This window comes from Chanodichthys erythropterus, chromosome 4 (assembly GCF_024489055.1).
Source record: "Chanodichthys erythropterus isolate Z2021 chromosome 4, ASM2448905v1, whole genome shotgun sequence".
NCBI classification, from domain to species: domain Eukaryota; kingdom Metazoa; phylum Chordata; class Actinopteri; order Cypriniformes; family Xenocyprididae; genus Chanodichthys; species Chanodichthys erythropterus.
Window position 1 is genome coordinate 30,627,168 of NC_090224.1, and position 22,967 is coordinate 30,650,134.

At 43.1% G+C, this 22,967-nt stretch overlaps 13 non-coding genes across 13 annotated transcripts; all 13 read left to right on the forward strand.

Annotated features, from left to right (window-relative positions):
• Nucleotides 1-1,202: 1,202 nt before the first annotated feature.
• Nucleotides 1,203-1,416, forward strand: LOC137019484 (small nucleolar RNA U3). Its single transcript, XR_010895030.1, has one exon. It is a non-coding gene; the product is annotated as a small nucleolar RNA U3 (small nucleolar RNA).
• A 1,470-nt stretch (nucleotides 1,417-2,886) lies between these two features.
• LOC137019485 (small nucleolar RNA U3) lies at nucleotides 2,887-3,100 on the forward strand. Its single transcript, XR_010895031.1, has one exon. It is a non-coding gene; the product is annotated as a small nucleolar RNA U3 (small nucleolar RNA).
• A 1,454-nt stretch (nucleotides 3,101-4,554) lies between these two features.
• LOC137019486 (small nucleolar RNA U3) lies at nucleotides 4,555-4,768 on the forward strand. Its single transcript, XR_010895032.1, has one exon. It is a non-coding gene; the product is annotated as a small nucleolar RNA U3 (small nucleolar RNA).
• Nucleotides 4,769-6,239: 1,471 nt separating this feature from the next.
• Nucleotides 6,240-6,453, forward strand: LOC137019487 (small nucleolar RNA U3). The gene has a single exon (XR_010895033.1). It is a non-coding gene; the product is annotated as a small nucleolar RNA U3 (small nucleolar RNA).
• A 1,468-nt stretch (nucleotides 6,454-7,921) lies between these two features.
• LOC137019488 (small nucleolar RNA U3) lies at nucleotides 7,922-8,135 on the forward strand. The gene has a single exon (XR_010895034.1). It is a non-coding gene; the product is annotated as a small nucleolar RNA U3 (small nucleolar RNA).
• A 1,468-nt stretch (nucleotides 8,136-9,603) lies between these two features.
• LOC137019489 (small nucleolar RNA U3) lies at nucleotides 9,604-9,817 on the forward strand. The gene has a single exon (XR_010895035.1). It is a non-coding gene; the product is annotated as a small nucleolar RNA U3 (small nucleolar RNA).
• A 1,470-nt stretch (nucleotides 9,818-11,287) lies between these two features.
• Nucleotides 11,288-11,501, forward strand: LOC137019490 (small nucleolar RNA U3). The gene has a single exon (XR_010895036.1). It is a non-coding gene; the product is annotated as a small nucleolar RNA U3 (small nucleolar RNA).
• Nucleotides 11,502-12,969: 1,468 nt separating this feature from the next.
• LOC137019491 (small nucleolar RNA U3) lies at nucleotides 12,970-13,183 on the forward strand. Its single transcript, XR_010895037.1, has one exon. It is a non-coding gene; the product is annotated as a small nucleolar RNA U3 (small nucleolar RNA).
• Nucleotides 13,184-14,653: 1,470 nt separating this feature from the next.
• On the forward strand, nucleotides 14,654-14,867 carry LOC137019492 (small nucleolar RNA U3). The gene has a single exon (XR_010895038.1). It is a non-coding gene; the product is annotated as a small nucleolar RNA U3 (small nucleolar RNA).
• A 1,468-nt stretch (nucleotides 14,868-16,335) lies between these two features.
• On the forward strand, nucleotides 16,336-16,549 carry LOC137019493 (small nucleolar RNA U3). The gene has a single exon (XR_010895039.1). It is a non-coding gene; the product is annotated as a small nucleolar RNA U3 (small nucleolar RNA).
• Nucleotides 16,550-18,017: 1,468 nt separating this feature from the next.
• Nucleotides 18,018-18,231, forward strand: LOC137019494 (small nucleolar RNA U3). The gene has a single exon (XR_010895040.1). It is a non-coding gene; the product is annotated as a small nucleolar RNA U3 (small nucleolar RNA).
• A 1,468-nt stretch (nucleotides 18,232-19,699) lies between these two features.
• Nucleotides 19,700-19,913, forward strand: LOC137019495 (small nucleolar RNA U3). Its single transcript, XR_010895041.1, has one exon. It is a non-coding gene; the product is annotated as a small nucleolar RNA U3 (small nucleolar RNA).
• Nucleotides 19,914-21,381: 1,468 nt separating this feature from the next.
• LOC137019496 (small nucleolar RNA U3) lies at nucleotides 21,382-21,595 on the forward strand. The gene has a single exon (XR_010895042.1). It is a non-coding gene; the product is annotated as a small nucleolar RNA U3 (small nucleolar RNA).
• Nucleotides 21,596-22,967: the final 1,372 nt, after the last annotated feature.

Sequence of the window (22,967 nt, forward strand, 5' to 3'; positions counted from 1 at the left end):
AAATGGTTAGTAAGTGCGTGAATTTTTCGTTGGATGTGAACTCTGCGTCGTTGATGAAGGTTCTGTCTTGCTTTTGTCATCATTGAAGAAATGGGTATGATCTGAGTTCTGTTCCACATTTGTGCCTTTTGAGAAAGTGGTTTGTTTTCGGAGCTTTTCTGGAATTCGTTGTGGCAATCCAGTATTGGAAACAGAAGCCCAGGAGCAATGGAGCAAGTCCTAGCTAGGACAAGTCATCAATCACGAGCACTTCCACCGACTCACCCTCCAAACGTGGAACTACCCACAGCTGTAGCTAATGATGCCATAAAACTGGGAATTTGCTTGACTCAGAGCTGGATGGTCCTGAGTACTGCCTCCTTCAGGATGAGGTGCTGAGGCACAGAATGGCCTAGAGAGAAACTGGCCGAAGAGTAAGAAGACAGAATGAATCTTGCAACATTTTCTATGGTGACTTTGCTTTTCTTCTGTTCTGTCTTCCCCCTTTAAGGTGGCTTATAGCGTTGAAACAGATGTGGGGAACAGAGCCGCCATGGATACCCCAGCCCAGGAAGAACCTAAGTTCCAGTTTAAATTCCTAAGTTCTTGGCTAAATAAGAGATCATTTGTGTTAACCCGGCTCCCGTCTCTTGTGGTCACGTTTTGTGGCAGCTTAAACCTCTCCACATCTTGGGGCGCGTGTCAGAGCGTCCTTTTGTATAAAGCGAACACTGTGTATTATCCAAAAGTAGAAATGTTTGCAGCGATGTGGTATTCTTGTCTCTTGGATAAGACAGCAGATATATACGAAAATCAGGTTTTATGGAAAAAGTGGGCCGGACACGGGTTCATTTGGCATTTGGAGGTCAGCCATAGCCCTTTTTCTAAGTGTGCAACTCACATCAAAAATTCGAAATAGTCTACATTAAGATTCGTTAATGCGCGTTTGACTTTTCGTCTAAAAGATTTTCTCCATTTAGCTTCAACGGGTGGACTACAAAGCAATGCTCCAAAAAAGTTTGACATTATAGATTGTCGTTTGTATTCCTCATCATGTCTTAGTAGGCTTCTAGGGGATTGTGGATGTGCTTTCTGCTTTTGGCTCCGATGTATGCGCTAAAATGTCACGCAAACTTTAAAGCCCACAGAACTCAACTACGCAAAACCGTTTGAGAGGAGAGGCGCATCAGAATGGAATGCCGTTTGAGTTTCGATAAGTCGTCAAGACTATATTTTCAGGGATCATTTCTATAGTTCTTTGCTTGGAAATGTGTTTCGAAAGTGTTTGTCTCCCCACCCACGATGACGAGTCATGATGCTCCTTTCTGAGCGTGAATTGGGTGCAGAGCAACATCTTTAGTTGTAAGCTCTGCGTTGTTGATGAACGTTCTGTATTGCCTTTTGCAATATGGAAGAAAGGGGTGTGTTCTGAGTGGTGTTTCGGTGTTCTTTAAACTGGTTTCTTTTTTTCTAAAGAACTGTATTTTATATAAAATAAACTTTGCTGAAACGCAGAACTGTTTGTGAGGATTGGGTACCGTATGTGGTGTAAGACAGCAGTTGCGAAAAGCATTTTTATGTCGAAAAAAAAAAAGTGGTCCAGATAAACGTTCACTCTGCGTTTTGAAATCAGCTGTTGCGAGTTTTCTAAGAGAGCAGTCACCGTCAAGTTTCTGAGATGCCTAGGTTAAAAATGGTTAGTAAGTGCGTGAATTTTTCGTTGGATGTGAACTCTGTGTCGTTGATGAAGGTTCTGTCTTGCTTTTGTCAACATTGAAGAAAGGGGTATGATCTGAGTTCTGTTCCACATTTGTGCCTTTTGAGAAAGTGGTTTGTTTTAGGAGCTTTTCTGGAATGCGTTGTGGCAATCCAGTATTGGAAACAGAAGCCCAGGAGCAATGGAGCAAGTCCTAGCTAGGACAAGTCATCAATCACGAGCACTTCCACCGACTCACCCTCCAAACGTGGAACTACCCACAGCTGTAGCTAATGATGGCCTATGGAGGTCACCATAAAACTGGGAACTTGCTTGACTCAGAGCTGGATGGTCCTGAGTACTGCCTCCTTCAGGATGAGGTGCTGAGGCACAGAATGGCCTAGAGAGAAACTGGCCGAAGAGTAAGAAGACAGAATGAATCTTGCAACATTTTCTATGGTGACTTTGCTTTTCTTCTGTTCTGTCTTCCCCCTTTAAGGTGGCTTATAGCGTTGAAACAGATGTGGGGAACAGAGCTGCCATGGATACCCCAGCCCAGGAAGAACCTAAGTTCCAGTTTAAATTCCTAAGTTCTTGGCTAAATAAGAGATCATTTGTGTTAACCCGGCTCCCGTCTCTTGTGGTCACGTTTTGTGGCAGCTTAAACCTCTCCACATCTTGGGGCGCGTGTCAGAGCGTCCTTTTGTATAAAGCGAACACTGTGTATTATCCAAAAGTAGAAATGTTTGCAGCGATGTGGTATTCTTGTCTCTTGGATAAGACAGCAGATATATACGAAAATCAGGTTTTATGGAAAAAGTGGGCCGGACACGGGTTCATTTGGCATTTGGAGGTCAGCCATAGCCCTTTTTCTAAGTGTGCAACTCACATCAAAAATTCGAAATAGTCTACATTAAGATTCGTTAATGCGCGTTTGACTTTTCGTCTAAAAGATTTTCTCCATTTAGCTTCAACGGGTGGACTACAAAGCAATGCTCCAAAAAAGTTTGACATTATAGATTGTCGTTTGTATTCCTCATCATGTCTTAGTAGGCTTCTAGGGGATTGTGGATGTGCTTTCTGCTTTTGGCTCCGATGTATGCGCTAAAATGTCACGCAAACTTTAAAGCCCACAGAACTCAACTACGCAAAACCGTTTGAGAGGAGAGGCGCATCAGAATGGAATGCCGTTTGAGTTTCGATAAGTCGTCAAGACTATATTTTCAGGGATCATTTCTATAGTTCTTTGCTTGGAAATGTGTTTCGAAAGTGTTTGTCTCCCCACCCACGATGACGAGTCATGATGCTCCTTTCTGAGCGTGAATTGGGTGCAGAGCAACATCTTTAGTTGTAAGCTCTGCGTTGTTGATGAACGTTCTGTATTGCCTTTTGCAATATGGAAGAAAGGGGTGTGTTCTGAGTGGTGTTTCGGTGTTCTTTAAACTGGTTTCTTTTTTTCCAGAGAACTGTACTTTATATAAAATAAACTTTGCTGAAACGCAGAACTGTTTGTGAGGATTGGGTACCGTATGTGGTGTAAGACAGCAGTTGCGAAAAGCATTTTTATGTCAAAAAAAAAAGTGGTCCAGATAAACGTTCACTCTGCGTTTTGAAATCAGCTGTTGCGAGTTTTCTAAGAGAGCAGTCGCCGTCAAGTTTCTGAGATGCCTAGGTTAAAAATGGTTAGTAAGTGCGTGAATTTTTCGTTGGATGTGAACTCTGTGTCGTTGATGAAGGTTCTGTCTTGCTTTTGTCAACATTGAAGAAAGGGGTATGATCTGAGTTCTGTTCCACATTTGTGCCTTTTGAGAAAGTGGTTTGTTTTAGGAGCTTTTCTGGAATGCGTTGTGGCAATCCAGTATTGGAAACAGAAGCCCAGGAGCAATGGAGCAAGTCCTAGCTAGGACAAGTCATCAATCACGAGCACTTCCACCGACTCACCCTCCAAACGTGGAACTACCCACAGCTGTAGCTAATGATGGCCTATGGAGGTCACCATAAAACTGGGAACTTGCTTGACTCAGAGCTGGATGGTCCTGAGTACTGCCTCCTTCAGGATGAGGTGCTGAGGCACAGAATGGCCTAGAGAGAAACTGGCCGAAGAGTAAGAAGACAGAATGAATCTTGCAACATTTTCTATGGTGACTTTGCTTTTCTTCTGTTCTGTCTTCCCCCTTTAAGGTGGCTTATAGCGTTGAAACAGATGTGGGGAACAGAGCCGCCATGGATACCCCAGCCCAGGAAGAACCTAAGTTCCAGTTTAAATTCCTAAGTTCTTGGCTAAATAAGAGATCATTTGTGTTAACCCGGCTCCCGTCTCTTGTGGTCACGTTTTGTGGCAGCTTAAACCTCTCCACATCTCGGGGCGCGTGTCAGAGCGTCCTTTTGTATAAAGCGAACACTGTGTATTATCCAAAAGTAGAAATGTTTGCAGCGATGTGGTATTCTTGTCTCTTGGATAAGACAGCAGATATATACGAAAATCAGGTTTTATGGAAAAAGTGGGCCGGACACGGGTTCATTTGGCATTTGGAGGTCAGCCATAGCCCTTTTTCTAAGTGTGCAACTCACATCAAAAATTCGAAGATTTGTTAATGCGCGTTTGACTTTTCGTCTAAAAGATTTTCGCCATTTAGCTTCAACGGGTGGACTACAAAGCAATGCTCCAAAAAAGTTTGACATTATAGATTGTCGTTTGTATTCCTCATCATGTCTTAGTAGGCTTCTAGGGGATTGTGGATGTGCTTTCTGCTTTTGGCTCCGATGTATGCGCTAAAATGTCACGCAAACTTTAAAGCCCACAGAACTCAACTACGCAAAACCGTTTGAGAGGAGAGGCGCATCAGAATGGAATGCCGTTTGAGTTTCGATAAGTCGTCAAGACTATATTTTCAGGGATCATTTCTATAGTTCTTTGCTTGGAAATGTGTTTCGAAAGTGTTTGTCTCCCCACCCACGATGACGAGTCATGATGCTCCTTTCTGAGCGTGAATTGGGTGCAGAGCAACATCTTTAGTTGTAAGCTCTGCGTTGTTGATGAACGTTCTGTATTGCCTTTTGCAATATGGAAGAAAGGGGTGTGTTCTGAGTGGTGTTTCGGTGTTCTTTAAACTGGTTTCTTTTTTTCCAGAGAACTGTACTTTATATAAAATAAACTTTGCTGAAACGCAGAACTGTTTGTGAGGATTGGGTACCGTATGTGGTGTAAGACAGCAGTTGCGAAAAGCATTTTTATGTCAAAAAAAAAAAAAGTGGTCCAGATAAACGTTCACTCTGCGTTTTGAAATCAGCTGTTGCGAGTTTTCTAAGAGAGCAGTCGCCGTCAAGTTTCTGAGATGCCTAGGTTAAAAATGGTTAGTAAGTGCGTGAATTTTTCGTTGGATGTGAACTCTGTGTCGTTGATGAAGGTTCTGTCTTGCTTTTGTCAACATTGAAGAAAGGGGTATGATCTGAGTTCTGTTCCACATTTGTGCCTTTTGAGAAAGTGGTTTGTTTTAGGAGCTTTTCTGGAATGCGTTGTGGCAATCCAGTATTGGAAACAGAAGCCCAGGAGCAATGGAGCAAGTCCTAGCTAGGACAAGTCATCAATCACGAGCACTTCCACCGACTCACCCTCCAAACGTGGAACTACCCACAGCTGTAGCTAATGATGGCCTATGGAGGTCACCATAAAACTGGGAACTTGCTTGACTCAGAGCTGGATGGTCCTGAGTACTGCCTCCTTCAGGATGAGGTGCTGAGGCACAGAATGGCCTAGAGAGAAACTGGCCGAAGAGTAAGAAGACAGAATGAATCTTGCAACATTTTCTATGGTGACTTTGCTTTTCTTCTGTTCTGTCTTCCCCCTTTAAGGTGGCTTATAGCGTTGAAACAGATGTGGGGAACAGAGCCGCCATGGATACCCCAGCCCAGGAAGAACCTAAGTTCCAGTTTAAATTCCTAAGTTCTTGGCTAAATAAGAGATCATTTGTGTTAACCCGGCTCCCGTCTCTTGTGGTCACGTTTTGTGGCAGCTTAAACCTCTCCACATCTCGGGGCGCGTGTCAGAGCGTCCTTTTGTATAAAGCGAACACTGTGTATTATCCAAAAGTAGAAATGTTTGCAGCGATGTGGTATTCTTGTCTCTTGGATAAGACAGCAGATATATACGAAAATCAGGTTTTATGGAAAAAGTGGGCCGGACACGGGTTCATTTGGCATTTGGAGGTCAGCCATAGCCCTTTTTCTAAGTGTGCAACTCACATCAAAAATTCGAAATAGTCTACATTAAGATTCGTTAATGCGCGTTTGACTTTTCGTCTAAAAGATTTTCGCCATTTAGCTTCAACGGGTGGACTACAAAGCAATGCTCCAAAAAAGTTTGACATTATAGATTGTCGTTTGTATTCCTCATCATGTCTTAGTAGGCTTCTAGGGGATTGTGGATGTGCTTTCTGCTTTTGGCTCCGATGTATGCGCTAAAATGTCACGCAAACTTTAAAGCCCACAGAACTCAACTACGCAAAACCGTTTGAGAGGAGAGGCGCATCAGAATGGAATGCCGTTTGAGTTTCGATAAGTCGTCAAGACTATATTTTCAGGGATCATTTCTATAGTTCTTTGCTTGGAAATGTGTTTCGAAAGTGTTTGTCTCCCCACCCACGATGACGAGTCATGATGCTCCTTTCTGAGCGTGAATTGGGTGCAGAGCAACATCTTTAGTTGTAAGCTCTGCGTTGTTGATGAACGTTCTGTATTGCCTTTTGCAATATGGAAGAAAGGGGTGTGTTCTGAGTGGTGTTTCGGTGTTCTTTAAACTGGTTTCTTTTTTTCCAGAGAACTGTACTTTATATAAAATAAACTTTGCTGAAACGCAGAACTGTTTGTGAGGATTGGGTACCGTATGTGGTGTAAGACAGCAGTTGCGAAAAGCATTTTTATGTCAAAAAAAAAAGTGGTCCAGATAAACGTTCACTCTGCGTTTTGAAATCAGCTGTTGCGAGTTTTCTAAGAGAGCAGTCGCCGTCAAGTTTCTGAGATGCCTAGGTTAAAAATGGTTAGTAAGTGCGTGAATTTTTCGTTGGATGTGAACTCTGTGTCGTTGATGAAGGTTCTGTCTTGCTTTTGTCAACATTGAAGAAAGGGGTATGATCTGAGTTCTGTTCCACATTTGTGCCTTTTGAGAAAGTGGTTTGTTTTAGGAGCTTTTCTGGAATGCGTTGTGGCAATCCAGTATTGGAAACAGAAGCCCAGGAGCAATGGAGCAAGTCCTAGCTAGGACAAGTCATCAATCACGAGCACTTCCACCGACTCACCCTCCAAACGTGGAACTACCCACAGCTGTAGCTAATGATGGCCTATGGAGGTCACCATAAAACTGGGAACTTGCTTGACTCAGAGCTGGATGGTCCTGAGTACTGCCTCCTTCAGGATGAGGTGCTGAGGCACAGAATGGCCTAGAGAGAAACTGGCCGAAGAGTAAGAAGACAGAATGAATCTTGCAACATTTTCTATGGTGACTTTGCTTTTCTTCTGTTCTGTCTTCCCCCTTTAAGGTGGCTTATAGCGTTGAAACAGATGTGGGGAACAGAGCCGCCATGGATACCCCAGCCCAGGAAGAACCTAAGTTCCAGTTTAAATTCCTAAGTTCTTGGCTAAATAAGAGATCATTTGTGTTAACCCGGCTCCCGTCTCTTGTGGTCACGTTTTGTGGCAGCTTAAACCTCTCCACATCTCGGGGCGCGTGTCAGAGCGTCCTTTTGTATAAAGCGAACACTGTGTATTATCCAAAAGTAGAAATGTTTGCAGCGATGTGGTATTCTTGTCTCTTGGATAAGACAGCAGATATATACGAAAATCAGGTTTTATGGAAAAAGTGGGCCGGACACGGGTTCATTTGGCATTTGGAGGTCAGCCATAGCCCTTTTTCTAAGTGTGCAACTCACATCAAAAATTCGAAATAGTCTACATTAAGATTCGTTAATGCGCGTTTGACTTTTCGTCTAAAAGATTTTCGCCATTTAGCTTCAACGGGTGGACTACAAAGCAATGCTCCAAAAAAGTTTGACATTATAGATTGTCGTTTGTATTCCTCATCATGTCTTAGTAGGCTTCTAGGGGATTGTGGATGTGCTTTCTGCTTTTGGCTCCGATGTATGCGCTAAAATGTCACGCAAACTTTAAAGCCCACAGAACTCAACTACGCAAAACCGTTTGAGAGGAGAGGCGCATCAGAATGGAATGCCGTTTGAGTTTCGATAAGTCGTCAAGACTATATTTTCAGGGATCATTTCTATAGTTCTTTGCTTGGAAATGTGTTTCGAAAGTGTTTGTCTCCCCACCCACGATGACGAGTCATGATGCTCCTTTCTGAGCGTGAATTGGGTGCAGAGCAACATCTTTAGTTGTAAGCTCTGCGTTGTTGATGAACGTTCTGTATTGCCTTTTGCAATATGGAAGAAAGGGGTGTGTTCTGAGTGGTGTTTCGGTGTTCTTTAAACTGGTTTCTTTTTTTCCAGAGAACTGTACTTTATATAAAATAAACTTTGCTGAAACGCAGAACTGTTTGTGAGGATTGGGTACCGTATGTGGTGTAAGACAGCAGTTGCGAAAAGCATTTTTATGTCAAAAAAAAAAGTGGTCCAGATAAACGTTCACTCTGCGTTTTGAAATCAGCTGTTGCGAGTTTTCTAAGAGAGCAGTCGCCGTCAAGTTTCTGAGATGCCTAGGTTAAAAATGGTTAGTAAGTGCGTGAATTTTTCGTTGGATGTGAACTCTGTGTCGTTGATGAAGGTTCTGTCTTGCTTTTGTCAACATTGAAGAAAGGGGTATGATCTGAGTTCTGTTCCACATTTGTGCCTTTTGAGAAAGTGGTTTGTTTTAGGAGCTTTTCTGGAATGCGTTGTGGCAATCCAGTATTGGAAACAGAAGCCCAGGAGCAATGGAGCAAGTCCTAGCTAGGACAAGTCATCAATCACGAGCACTTCCACCGACTCACCCTCCAAACGTGGAACTACCCACAGCTGTAGCTAATGATGGCCTATGGAGGTCACCATAAAACTGGGAACTTGCTTGACTCAGAGCTGGATGGTCCTGAGTACTGCCTCCTTCAGGATGAGGTGCTGAGGCACAGAATGGCCTAGAGAGAAACTGGCCGAAGAGTAAGAAGACAGAATGAATCTTGCAACATTTTCTATGGTGACTTTGCTTTTCTTCTGTTCTGTCTTCCCCCTTTAAGGTGGCTTATAGCGTTGAAACAGATGTGGGGAACAGAGCCGCCATGGATACCCCAGCCCAGGAAGAACCTAAGTTCCAGTTTAAATTCCTAAGTTCTTGGCTAAATAAGAGATCATTTGTGTTAACCCGGCTCCCGTCTCTTGTGGTCACGTTTTGTGGCAGCTTAAACCTCTCCACATCTCGGGGCGCGTGTCAGAGCGTCCTTTTGTATAAAGCGAACACTGTGTATTATCCAAAAGTAGAAATGTTTGCAGCGATGTGGTATTCTTGTCTCTTGGATAAGACAGCAGATATATACGAAAATCAGGTTTTATGGAAAAAGTGGGCCGGACACGGGTTCATTTGGCATTTGGAGGTCAGCCATAGCCCTTTTTCTAAGTGTGCAACTCACATCAAAAATTCGAAATAGTCTACATTAAGATTCGTTAATGCGCGTTTGACTTTTCGTCTAAAAGATTTTCGCCATTTAGCTTCAACGGGTGGACTACAAAGCAATGCTCCAAAAAAGTTTGACATTATAGATTGTCGTTTGTATTCCTCATCATGTCTTAGTAGGCTTCTAGGGGATTGTGGATGTGCTTTCTGCTTTTGGCTCCGATGTATGCGCTAAAATGTCACGCAAACTTTAAAGCCCACAGAACTCAACTACGCAAAACCGTTTGAGAGGAGAGGCGCATCAGAATGGAATGCCGTTTGAGTTTCGATAAGTCGTCAAGACTATATTTTCAGGGATCATTTCTATAGTTCTTTGCTTGGAAATGTGTTTCGAAAGTGTTTGTCTCCCCACCCACGATGACGAGTCATGATGCTCCTTTCTGAGCGTGAATTGGGTGCAGAGCAACATCTTTAGTTGTAAGCTCTGCGTTGTTGATGAACGTTCTGTATTGCCTTTTGCAATATGGAAGAAAGGGGTGTGTTCTGAGTGGTGTTTCGGTGTTCTTTAAACTGGTTTCTTTTTTTCCAGAGAACTGTACTTTATATAAAATAAACTTTGCTGAAACGCAGAACTGTTTGTGAGGATTGGGTACCGTATGTGGTGTAAGACAGCAGTTGCGAAAAGCATTTTTATGTCAAAAAAAAAAAAGTGGTCCAGATAAACGTTCACTCTGCGTTTTGAAATCAGCTGTTGCGAGTTTTCTAAGAGAGCAGTCGCCGTCAAGTTTCTGAGATGCCTAGGTTAAAAATGGTTAGTAAGTGCGTGAATTTTTCGTTGGATGTGAACTCTGTGTCGTTGATGAAGGTTCTGTCTTGCTTTTGTCAACATTGAAGAAAGGGGTATGATCTGAGTTCTGTTCCACATTTGTGCCTTTTGAGAAAGTGGTTTGTTTTAGGAGCTTTTCTGGAATGCGTTGTGGCAATCCAGTATTGGAAACAGAAGCCCAGGAGCAATGGAGCAAGTCCTAGCTAGGACAAGTCATCAATCACGAGCACTTCCACCGACTCACCCTCCAAACGTGGAACTACCCACAGCTGTAGCTAATGATGGCCTATGGAGGTCACCATAAAACTGGGAACTTGCTTGACTCAGAGCTGGATGGTCCTGAGTACTGCCTCCTTCAGGATGAGGTGCTGAGGCACAGAATGGCCTAGAGAGAAACTGGCCGAAGAGTAAGAAGACAGAATGAATCTTGCAACATTTTCTATGGTGACTTTGCTTTTCTTCTGTTCTGTCTTCCCCCTTTAAGGTGGCTTATAGCGTTGAAACAGATGTGGGGAACAGAGCCGCCATGGATACCCCAGCCCAGGAAGAACCTAAGTTCCAGTTTAAATTCCTAAGTTCTTGGCTAAATAAGAGATCATTTGTGTTAACCCGGCTCCCGTCTCTTGTGGTCACGTTTTGTGGCAGCTTAAACCTCTCCACATCTCGGGGCGCGTGTCAGAGCGTCCTTTTGTATAAAGCGAACACTGTGTATTATCCAAAAGTAGAAATGTTTGCAGCGATGTGGTATTCTTGTCTCTTGGATAAGACAGCAGATATATACGAAAATCAGGTTTTATGGAAAAAGTGGGCCGGACACGGGTTCATTTGGCATTTGGAGGTCAGCCATAGCCCTTTTTCTAAGTGTGCAACTCACATCAAAAATTCGAAATAGTCTACATTAAGATTCGTTAATGCGCGTTTGACTTTTCGTCTAAAAGATTTTCGCCATTTAGCTTCAACGGGTGGACTACAAAGCAATGCTCCAAAAAAGTTTGACATTATAGATTGTCGTTTGTATTCCTCATCATGTCTTAGTAGGCTTCTAGGGGATTGTGGATGTGCTTTCTGCTTTTGGCTCCGATGTATGCGCTAAAATGTCACGCAAACTTTAAAGCCCACAGAACTCAACTACGCAAAACCGTTTGAGAGGAGAGGCGCATCAGAATGGAATGCCGTTTGAGTTTCGATAAGTCGTCAAGACTATATTTTCAGGGATCATTTCTATAGTTCTTTGCTTGGAAATGTGTTTCGAAAGTGTTTGTCTCCCCACCCACGATGACGAGTCATGATGCTCCTTTCTGAGCGTGAATTGGGTGCAGAGCAACATCTTTAGTTGTAAGCTCTGCGTTGTTGATGAACGTTCTGTATTGCCTTTTGCAATATGGAAGAAAGGGGTGTGTTCTGAGTGGTGTTTCGGTGTTCTTTAAACTGGTTTCTTTTTTTCCAGAGAACTGTACTTTATATAAAATAAACTTTGCTGAAACGCAGAACTGTTTGTGAGGATTGGGTACCGTATGTGGTGTAAGACAGCAGTTGCGAAAAGCATTTTTATGTCAAAAAAAAAAGTGGTCCAGATAAACGTTCACTCTGCGTTTTGAAATCAGCTGTTGCGAGTTTTCTAAGAGAGCAGTCGCCGTCAAGTTTCTGAGATGCCTAGGTTAAAAATGGTTAGTAAGTGCGTGAATTTTTCGTTGGATGTGAACTCTGTGTCGTTGATGAAGGTTCTGTCTTGCTTTTGTCAACATTGAAGAAAGGGGTATGATCTGAGTTCTGTTCCACATTTGTGCCTTTTGAGAAAGTGGTTTGTTTTAGGAGCTTTTCTGGAATGCGTTGTGGCAATCCAGTATTGGAAACAGAAGCCCAGGAGCAATGGAGCAAGTCCTAGCTAGGACAAGTCATCAATCACGAGCACTTCCACCGACTCACCCTCCAAACGTGGAACTACCCACAGCTGTAGCTAATGATGGCCTATGGAGGTCACCATAAAACTGGGAACTTGCTTGACTCAGAGCTGGATGGTCCTGAGTACTGCCTCCTTCAGGATGAGGTGCTGAGGCACAGAATGGCCTAGAGAGAAACTGGCCGAAGAGTAAGAAGACAGAATGAATCTTGCAACATTTTCTATGGTGACTTTGCTTTTCTTCTGTTCTGTCTTCCCCCTTTAAGGTGGCTTATAGCGTTGAAACAGATGTGGGGAACAGAGCCGCCATGGATACCCCAGCCCAGGAAGAACCTAAGTTCCAGTTTAAATTCCTAAGTTCTTGGCTAAATAAGAGATCATTTGTGTTAACCCGGCTCCCGTCTCTTGTGGTCACGTTTTGTGGCAGCTTAAACCTCTCCACATCTCGGGGCGCGTGTCAGAGCGTCCTTTTGTATAAAGCGAACACTGTGTATTATCCAAAAGTAGAAATGTTTGCAGCGATGTGGTATTCTTGTCTCTTGGATAAGACAGCAGATATATACGAAAATCAGGTTTTATGGAAAAAGTGGGCCGGACACGGGTTCATTTGGCATTTGGAGGTCAGCCATAGCCCTTTTTCTAAGTGTGCAACTCACATCAAAAATTCGAAATAGTCTACATTAAGATTCGTTAATGCGCGTTTGACTTTTCGTCTAAAAGATTTTCGCCATTTAGCTTCAACGGGTGGACTACAAAGCAATGCTCCAAAAAAGTTTGACATTATAGATTGTCGTTTGTATTCCTCATCATGTCTTAGTAGGCTTCTAGGGGATTGTGGATGTGCTTTCTGCTTTTGGCTCCGATGTATGCGCTAAAATGTCACGCAAACTTTAAAGCCCACAGAACTCAACTACGCAAAACCGTTTGAGAGGAGAGGCGCATCAGAATGGAATGCCGTTTGAGTTTCGATAAGTCGTCAAGACTATATTTTCAGGGATCATTTCTATAGTTCTTTGCTTGGAAATGTGTTTCGAAAGTGTTTGTCTCCCCACCCACGATGACGAGTCATGATGCTCCTTTCTGAGCGTGAATTGGGTGCAGAGCAACATCTTTAGTTGTAAGCTCTGCGTTGTTGATGAACGTTCTGTATTGCCTTTTGCAATATGGAAGAAAGGGGTGTGTTCTGAGTGGTGTTTCGGTGTTCTTTAAACTGGTTTCTTTTTTTCCAGAGAACTGTACTTTATATAAAATAAACTTTGCTGAAACGCAGAACTGTTTGTGAGGATTGGGTACCGTATGTGGTGTAAGACAGCAGTTGCGAAAAGCATTTTTATGTCAAAAAAAAAAAAGTGGTCCAGATAAACGTTCACTCTGCGTTTTGAAATCAGCTGTTGCGAGTTTTCTAAGAGAGCAGTCGCCGTCAAGTTTCTGAGATGCCTAGGTTAAAAATGGTTAGTAAGTGCGTGAATTTTTCGTTGGATGTGAACTCTGTGTCGTTGATGAAGGTTCTGTCTTGCTTTTGTCAACATTGAAGAAAGGGGTATGATCTGAGTTCTGTTCCACATTTGTGCCTTTTGAGAAAGTGGTTTGTTTTAGGAGCTTTTCTGGAATGCGTTGTGGCAATCCAGTATTGGAAACAGAAGCCCAGGAGCAATGGAGCAAGTCCTAGCTAGGACAAGTCATCAATCACGAGCACTTCCACCGACTCACCCTCCAAACGTGGAACTACCCACAGCTGTAGCTAATGATGGCCTATGGAGGTCACCATAAAACTGGGAACTTGCTTGACTCAGAGCTGGATGGTCCTGAGTACTGCCTCCTTCAGGATGAGGTGCTGAGGCACAGAATGGCCTAGAGAGAAACTGGCCGAAGAGTAAGAAGACAGAATGAATCTTGCAACATTTTCTATGGTGACTTTGCTTTTCTTCTGTTCTGTCTTCCCCCTTTAAGGTGGCTTATAGCGTTGAAACAGATGTGGGGAACAGAGCCGCCATGGATACCCCAGCCCAGGAAGAACCTAAGTTCCAGTTTAAATTCCTAAGTTCTTGGCTAAATAAGAGATCATTTGTGTTAACCCGGCTCCCGTCTCTTGTGGTCACGTTTTGTGGCAGCTTAAACCTCTCCACATCTCGGGGCACGTGTCAGAGCGTCCTTTTGTATAAAGCGAACACTGTGTATTATCCAAAAGTAGAAATGTTTGCAGCGATGTGGTATTCTTGTCTCTTGGATAAGACAGCAGATATATACGAAAATCAGGTTTTATGGAAAAAGTGGGCCGGACACGGGTTCATTTGGCATTTGGAGGTCAGCCATAGCCCTTTTTCTAAGTGTGCAACTCACATCAAAAATTCGAAATAGTCTACATTAAGATTCGTTAATGCGCGTTTGACTTTTCGTCTAAAAGATTTTCGCCATTTAGCTTCAACGGGTGGACTACAAAGCAATGCTCCAAAAAAGTTTGACATTATAGATTGTCGTTTGTATTCCTCATCATGTCTTAGTAGGCTTCTAGGGGATTGTGGATGTGCTTTCAGCTTTTGGCTCCGATGTATGCGCTAAAATGACACGCAACCTTTAAAGCCCACAGAACTCAACTACGCAAAACCGTTTGAGAGGAGAGGCGCATCAGAATGGAATGCCGTTTGAGTTTCGATAAGTCGTCAAGACTATATTTTCAGGGATCATTTCTATAGTTCTTTGCTTGGAAATGTGTTTCGAAAGTGTTTGTCTCCCCACCCACGATGACGAGTCATGATGCTCCTTTCTGAGCGTGAATTGGGTGCAGAGCAACATCTTTAGTTGTAAGCTCTGCGTTGTTGATGAACGTTCTGTATTGCCTTTTGCAATATGGAAGAAAGGGGTGTGTTCTGAGTGGTGTTTCGGTGTTCTTTAAACTGGTTTCTTTTTTTCCAGAGAACTGTACTTTATATAAAATAAACTTTGCTGAAACGCAGAACTGTTTGTGAGGATTGGGTACCGTATGTGGTGTAAGACAGCAGTTGCGAAAAGCATTTTTATGTCAAAAAAAAAAGTGGTCCAGATAAACGTTCACTCTGCGTTTTGAAATCAGCTGTTGCGAGTTTTCTAAGAGAGCAGTCGCCGTCAAGTTTCTGAGATGCCTAGGTTAAAAATGGTTAGTAAGTGCGTGAATTTTTCGTTGGATGTGAACTCTGTGTCGTTGATGAAGGTTCTGTCTTGCTTTTGTCAACATTGAAGAAAGGGGTATGATCTGAGTTCTGTTCCACATTTGTGCCTTTTGAGAAAGTGGTTTGTTTTAGGAGCTTTTCTGGAATGCGTTGTGGCAATCCAGTATTGGAAACAGAAGCCCAGGAGCAATGGAGCAAGTCCTAGCTAGGACAAGTCATCAATCACGAGCACTTCCACCGACTCACCCTCCAAACGTGGAACTACCCACAGCTGTAGCTAATGATGGCCTATGGAGGTCACCATAAAACTGGGAACTTGCTTGACTCAGAGCTGGATGGTCCTGAGTACTGCCTCCTTCAGGATGAGGTGCTGAGGCACAGAATGGCCTAGAGAGAAACTGGCCGAAGAGTAAGAAGACAGAATGAATCTTGCAACATTTTCTATGGTGACTTTGCTTTTCTTCTGTTCTGTCTTCCCCCTTTAAGGTGGCTTATAGCGTTGAAACAGATGTGGGGAACAGAGCCGCCATGGATACCCCAGCCCAGGAAGAACCTAAGTTCCAGTTTAAATTCCTAAGTTCTTGGCTAAATAAGAGATCATTTGTGTTAACCCGGCTCCCGTCTCTTGTGGTCACGTTTTGTGGCAGCTTAAACCTCTCCACATCTCGGGGCACGTGTCAGAGCGTCCTTTTGTATAAAGCGAACACTGTGTATTATCCAAAAGTAGAAATGTTTGCAGCGATGTGGTATTCTTGTCTCTTGGATAAGACAGCAGATATATACGAAAATCAGGTTTTATGGAAAAAGTGGGCCGGACACGGGTTCATTTGGCATTTGGAGGTCAGCCATAGCCCTTTTTCTAAGTGTGCAACTCACATCAAAAATTCGAAATAGTCTACATTAAGATTCGTTAATGCGCGTTTGACTTTTCGTCTAAAAGATTTTCGCCATTTAGCTTCAACGGGTGGACTACAAAGCAATGCTCCAAAAAAGTTTGACATTATAGATTGTCGTTTGTATTCCTCATCATGTCTTAGTAGGCTTCTAGGGGATTGTGGATGTGCTTTCTGCTTTTGGCTCCGATGTATGCGCTAAAATGACACGCAAACTTTAAAGCCCACAGAACTCAACTACGCAAAACCGTTTGAGAGGAGAGGCGCATCAGAATGGAATGCCGTTTGAGTTTCGATAAGTCGTCAAGACTATATTTTCAGGGATCATTTCTATAGTTCTTTGCTTGGAAATGTGTTTCGAAAGTGTTTGTCTCCCCACCCACGATGACGAGTCATGATGCTCCTTTCTGAGCGTGAATTGGGTGCAGAGCAACATCTTTAGTTGTAAGCTCTGCGTTGTTGATGAACGTTCTGTATTGCCTTTTGCAATATGGAAGAAAGGGGTGTGTTCTGAGTGGTGTTTCGGTGTTCTTTAAACTGGTTTCTTTTTTTCCAGAGAACTGTACTTTATATAAAATAAACTTTGCTGAAACGCAGAACTGTTTGTGAGGATTGGGTACCGTATGTGGTGTAAGACAGCAGTTGCGAAAAGCATTTTTATGTCAAAAAAAAAAGTGGTCCAGATAAACGTTCACTCTGCGTTTTGAAATCAGCTGTTGCGAGTTTTCTAAGAGAGCAGTCGCCGTCAAGTTTCTGAGATGCCTAGGTTAAAAATGGTTAGTAAGTGCGTGAATTTTTCGTTGGATGTGAACTCTGTGTCGTTGATGAAGGTTCTGTCTTGCTTTTGTCAACATTGAAGAAAGGGGTATGATCTGAGTTCTGTTCCACATTTGTGCCTTTTGAGAAAGTGGTTTGTTTTAGGAGCTTTTCTGGAATGCGTTGTGGCAATCCAGTATTGGAAACAGAAGCCCAGGAGCAATGGAGCAAGTCCTAGCTAGGACAAGTCATCAATCACGAGCACTTCCACCGACTCACCCTCCAAACGTGGAACTACCCACAGCTGTAGCTAATGATGGCCTATGGAGGTCACCATAAAACTGGGAACTTGCTTGACTCAGAGCTGGATGGTCCTGAGTACTGCCTCCTTCAGGATGAGGTGCTGAGGCACAGAATGGCCTAGAGAGAAACTGGCCGAAGAGTAAGAAGACAGAATGAATCTTGCAACATTTTCTATGGTGACTTTGCTTTTCTTCTGTTCTGTCTTCCCCCTTTAAGGTGGCTTATAGCGTTGAAACAGATGTGGGGAACAGAGCCGCCATGGATACCCCAGCCCAGGAAGAACCTAAGTTCCAGTTTAAATTCCTAAGTTCTTGGCTAAATAAGAGATCATTTGTGTTAACCCGGCTCCCGTCTCTTGTGGTCACGTTTTGTGGCAGCTTAAACCTCTCCACATCTCGGGGCGCGTGTCAGAGCGTCCTTTTGTATAAAGCGAACACTGTGTATTATCCAAAAGTAGAAATGTTTGCAGCGATGTGGTATTCTTGTCTCTTGGATAAGACAGCAGATATATACGAAAATCAGGTTTTATGGAAAAAGTGGGCCGGACACGGGTTCATTTGGCATTTGGAGGTCAGCCATAGCCCTTTTTCTAAGTGTGCAACTCACATCAAAAATTCGAAATAGTCTACATTAAGATTCGTTAATGCGCGTTTGACTTTTCGTCTAAAAGATTTTCGCCATTTAGCTTCAACGGGTGGACTACAAAGCAATGCTCCAAAAAAGTTTGACATTATAGATTGTCGTTTGTATTCCTCATCATGTCTTAGTAGGCTTCTAGGGGATTGTGGATGTGCTTTCTGCTTTTGGCTCCGATGTATGCGCTAAAATGTCACGCAAACTTTAAAGCCCACAGAACTCAACTACGCAAAACCGTTTGAGAGGAGAGGCGCATCAGAATGGAATGCCGTTTGAGTTTCGATAAGTCGTCAAGACTATATTTTCAGGGATCATTTCTATAGTTCTTTGCTTGGAAATGTGTTTCGAAAGTGTTTGTCTCCCCACCCACGATGACGAGTCATGATGCTCCTTTCTGAGCGTGAATTGGGTGCAGAGCAACATCTTTAGTTGTAAGCTCTGCGTTGTTGATGAACGTTCTGTATTGCCTTTTGCAATATGGAAGAAAGGGGTGTGTTCTGAGTGGTGTTTCGGTGTTCTTTAAACTGGTTTCTTTTTTTCCAGAGAACTGTACTTTATATAAAATAAACTTTGCTGAAACGCAGAACTGTTTGTGAGGATTGGGTACCGTATGTGGTGTAAGACAGCAGTTGCGAAAAGCATTTTTATGTCAAAAAAAAAAGTGGTCCAGATAAACGTTCACTCTGCGTTTTGAAATCAGCTGTTGCGAGTTTTCTAAGAGAGCAGTCGCCGTCAAGTTTCTGAGATGCCTAGGTTAAAAATGGTTAGTAAGTGCGTGAATTTTTCGTTGGATGTGAACTCTGTGTCGTTGATGAAGGTTCTGTCTTGCTTTTGTCAACATTGAAGAAAGGGGTATGATCTGAGTTCTGTTCCACATTTGTGCCTTTTGAGAAAGTGGTTTGTTTTAGGAGCTTTTCTGGAATGCGTTGTGGCAATCCAGTATTGGAAACAGAAGCCCAGGAGCAATGGAGCAAGTCCTAGCTAGGACAAGTCATCAATCACGAGCACTTCCACCGACTCACCCTCCAAACGTGGAACTACCCACAGCTGTAGCTAATGATGGCCTATGGAGGTCACCATAAAACTGGGAACTTGCTTGACTCAGAGCTGGATGGTCCTGAGTACTGCCTCCTTCAGGATGAGGTGCTGAGGCACAGAATGGCCTAGAGAGAAACTGGCCGAAGAGTAAGAAGACAGAATGAATCTTGCAACATTTTCTATGGTGACTTTGCTTTTCTTCTGTTCTGTCTTCCCCCTTTAAGGTGGCTTATAGCGTTGAAACAGATGTGGGGAACAGAGCCGCCATGGATACCCCAGCCCAGGAAGAACCTAAGTTCCAGTTTAAATTCCTAAGTTCTTGGCTAAATAAGAGATCATTTGTGTTAACCCGGCTCCCGTCTCTTGTGGTCACGTTTTGTGGCAGCTTAAACCTCTCCACATCTCGGGGCGCGTGTCAGAGCGTCCTTTTGTATAAAGCGAACACTGTGTATTATCCAAAAGTAGAAATGTTTGCAGCGATGTGGTATTCTTGTCTCTTGGATAAGACAGCAGATATATACGAAAATCAGGTTTTATGGAAAAAGTGGGCCGGACACGGGTTCATTTGGCATTTGGAGGTCAGCCATAGCCCTTTTTCTAAGTGTGCAACTCACATCAAAAATTCGAAATAGTCTACATTAAGATTCGTTAATGCGCGTTTGACTTTTCGTCTAAAAGATTTTCGCCATTTAGCTTCAACGGGTGGACTACAAAGCAATGCTCCAAAAAAGTTTGACATTATAGATTGTCGTTTGTATTCCTCATCATGTCTTAGTAGGCTTCTAGGGGATTGTGGATGTGCTTTCTGCTTTTGGCTCCGATGTATGCGCTAAAATGACACGCAAACTTTAAAGCCCACAGAACTCAACTACGCAAAACCGTTTGAGAGGAGAGGCGCATCAGAATGGAATGCCGTTTGAGTTTCGATAAGTCGTCAAGACTATATTTTCAGGGATCATTTCTATAGTTCTTTGCTTGGAAATGTGTTTCGAAAGTGTTTGTCTCCCCACCCACGATGACGAGTCATGATGCTCCTTTCTGAGCGTGAATTGGGTGCAGAGCAACATCTTTAGTTGTAAGCTCTGCGTTGTTGATGAACGTTCTGTATTGCCTTTTGCAATATGGAAGAAAGGGGTGTGTTCTGAGTGGTGTTTCGGTGTTCTTTAAACTGGTTTCTTTTTTTCCAGAGAACTGTACTTTATATAAAATAAACTTTGCTGAAACGCAGAACTGTTTGTGAGGATTGGGTACCGTATGTGGTGTAAGACAGCAGTTGCGAAAAGCATTTTTATGTCAAAAAAAAAAGTGGTCCAGATAAACGTTCACTCTGCGTTTTGAAATCAGCTGTTGCGAGTTTTCTAAGAGAGCAGTCGCCGTCAAGTTTCTGAGATGCCTAGGTTAAAAATGGTTAGTAAGTGCGTGAATTTTTCGTTGGATGTGAACTCTGTGTCGTTGATGAAGGTTCTGTCTTGCTTTTGTCAACATTGAAGAAAGGGGTATGATCTGAGTTCTGTTCCACATTTGTGCCTTTTGAGAAAGTGGTTTGTTTTAGGAGCTTTTCTGGAATGCGTTGTGGCAATCCAGTATTGGAAACAGAAGCCCAGGAGCAATGGAGCAAGTCCTAGCTAGGACAAGTCATCAATCACGAGCACTTCCACCGACTCACCCTCCAAACGTGGAACTACCCACAGCTGTAGCTAATGATGGCCTATGGAGGTCACCATAAAACTGGGAACTTGCTTGACTCAGAGCTGGATGGTCCTGAGTACTGCCTCCTTCAGGATGAGGTGCTGAGGCACAGAATGGCCTAGAGAGAAACTGGCCGAAGAGTAAGAAGACAGAATGAATCTTGCAACATTTTCTATGGTGACTTTGCTTTTCTTCTGTTCTGTCTTCCCCCTTTAAGGTGGCTTATAGCGTTGAAACAGATGTGGGGAACAGAGCCGCCATGGATACCCCAGCCCAGGAAGAACCTAAGTTCCAGTTTAAATTCCTAAGTTCTTGGCTAAATAAGAGATCATTTGTGTTAACCCGGCTCCCGTCTCTTGTGGTCACGTTTTGTGGCAGCTTAAACCTCTCCACATCTCGGGGCGCGTGTCAGAGCGTCCTTTTGTATAAAGCGAACACTGTGTATTATCCAAAAGTAGAAATGTTTGCAGCGATGTGGTATTCTTGTCTCTTGGATAAGACAGCAGATATATACGAAAATCAGGTTTTATGGAAAAAGTGGGCCGGACACGGGTTCATTTGGCATTTGGAGGTCAGCCATAGCCCTTTTTCTAAGTGTGCAACTCACATCAAAAATTCGAAATAGTCTACATTAAGATTCGTTAATGCGCGTTTGACTTTTCGTCTAAAAGATTTTCGCCATTTAGCTTCAACGGGTGGACTACAAAGCAATGCTCCAAAAAAGTTTGACATTATAGATTGTCGTTTGTATTCCTCATCATGTCTTAGTAGGCTTCTAGGGGATTGTGGATGTGCTTTCTGCTTTTGGCTCCGATGTATGCGCTAAAATGTCACGCAAACTTTAAAGCCCACAGAACTCAACTACGCAAAACCGTTTGAGAGGAGAGGCGCATCAGAATGGAATGCCGTTTGAGTTTCGATAAGTCGTCAAGACTATATTTTCAGGGATCATTTCTATAGTTCTTTGCTTGGAAATGTGTTTCGAAAGTGTTTGTCTCCCCACCCACGATGACGAGTCATGATGCTCCTTTCTGAGCGTGAATTGGGTGCAGAGCAACATCTTTAGTTGTAAGCTCTGCGTTGTTGATGAACGTTCTGTATTGCCTTTTGCAATATGGAAGAAAGGGGTGTGTTCTGAGTGGTGTTTCGGTGTTCTTTAAACTGGTTTCTTTTTTTCCAGAGAACTGTACTTTATATAAAATAAACTTTGCTGAAACGCAGAACTGTTTGTGAGGATTGGGTACCGTATGTGGTGTAAGACAGCAGTTGCGAAAAGCATTTTTATGTCAAAAAAAAAAGTGGTCCAGATAAACGTTCACTCTGCGTTTTGAAATCAGCTGTTGCGAGTTTTCTAAGAGAGCAGTCGCCGTCAAGTTTCTGAGATGCCTAGGTTAAAAATGGTTAGTAAGTGCGTGAATTTTTCGTTGGATGTGAACTCTGTGTCGTTGATGAAGGTTCTGTCTTGCTTTTGTCAACATTGAAGAAAGGGGTATGATCTGAGTTCTGTTCCACATTTGTGCCTTTTGAGAAAGTGGTTTGTTTTAGGAGCTTTTCTGGAATGCGTTGTGGCAATCCAGTATTGGAAACAGAAGCCCAGGAGCAATGGAGCAAGTCCTAGCTAGGACAAGTCATCAATCACGAGCACTTCCACCGACTCACCCTCCAAACGTGGAACTACCCACAGCTGTAGCTAATGATGGCCTATGGAGGTCACCATAAAACTGGGAACTTGCTTGACTCAGAGCTGGATGGTCCTGAGTACTGCCTCCTTCAGGATGAGGTGCTGAGGCACAGAATGGCCTAGAGAGAAACTGGCCGAAGAGTAAGAAGACAGAATGAATCTTGCAACATTTTCTATGGTGACTTTGCTTTTCTTCTGTTCTGTCTTCCCCCTTTAAGGTGGCTTATAGCGTTGAAACAGATGTGGGGAACAGAGCCGCCATGGATACCCCAGCCCAGGAAGAACCTAAGTTCCAGTTTAAATTCCTAAGTTCTTGGCTAAATAAGAGATCATTTGTGTTAACCCGGCTCCCGTCTCTTGTGGTCACGTTTTGTGGCAGCTTAAACCTCTCCACATCTCGGGGCGCGTGTCAGAGCGTCCTTTTGTATAAAGCGAACACTGTGTATTATCCAAAAGTAGAAATGTTTGCAGCGATGTGGTATTCTTGTCTCTTGGATAAGACAGCAGATATATACGAAAATCAGGTTTTATGGAAAAAGTGGGCCGGACACGGGTTCATTTGGCATTTGGAGGTCAGCCATAGCCCTTTTTCTAAGTGTGCAACTCACATCAAAAATTCGAAATAGTCTACATTAAGATTCGTTAATGCGCGTTTGACTTTTCGTCTAAAAGATTTTCGCCATTTAGCTTCAACGGGTGGACTACAAAGCAATGCTCCAAAAAAGTTTGACATTATAGATTGTCGTTTGTATTCCTCATCATGTCTTAGTAGGCTTCTAGGGGATTGTGGATGTGCTTTCTGCTTTTGGCTCCGATGTATGCGCTAAAATGTCA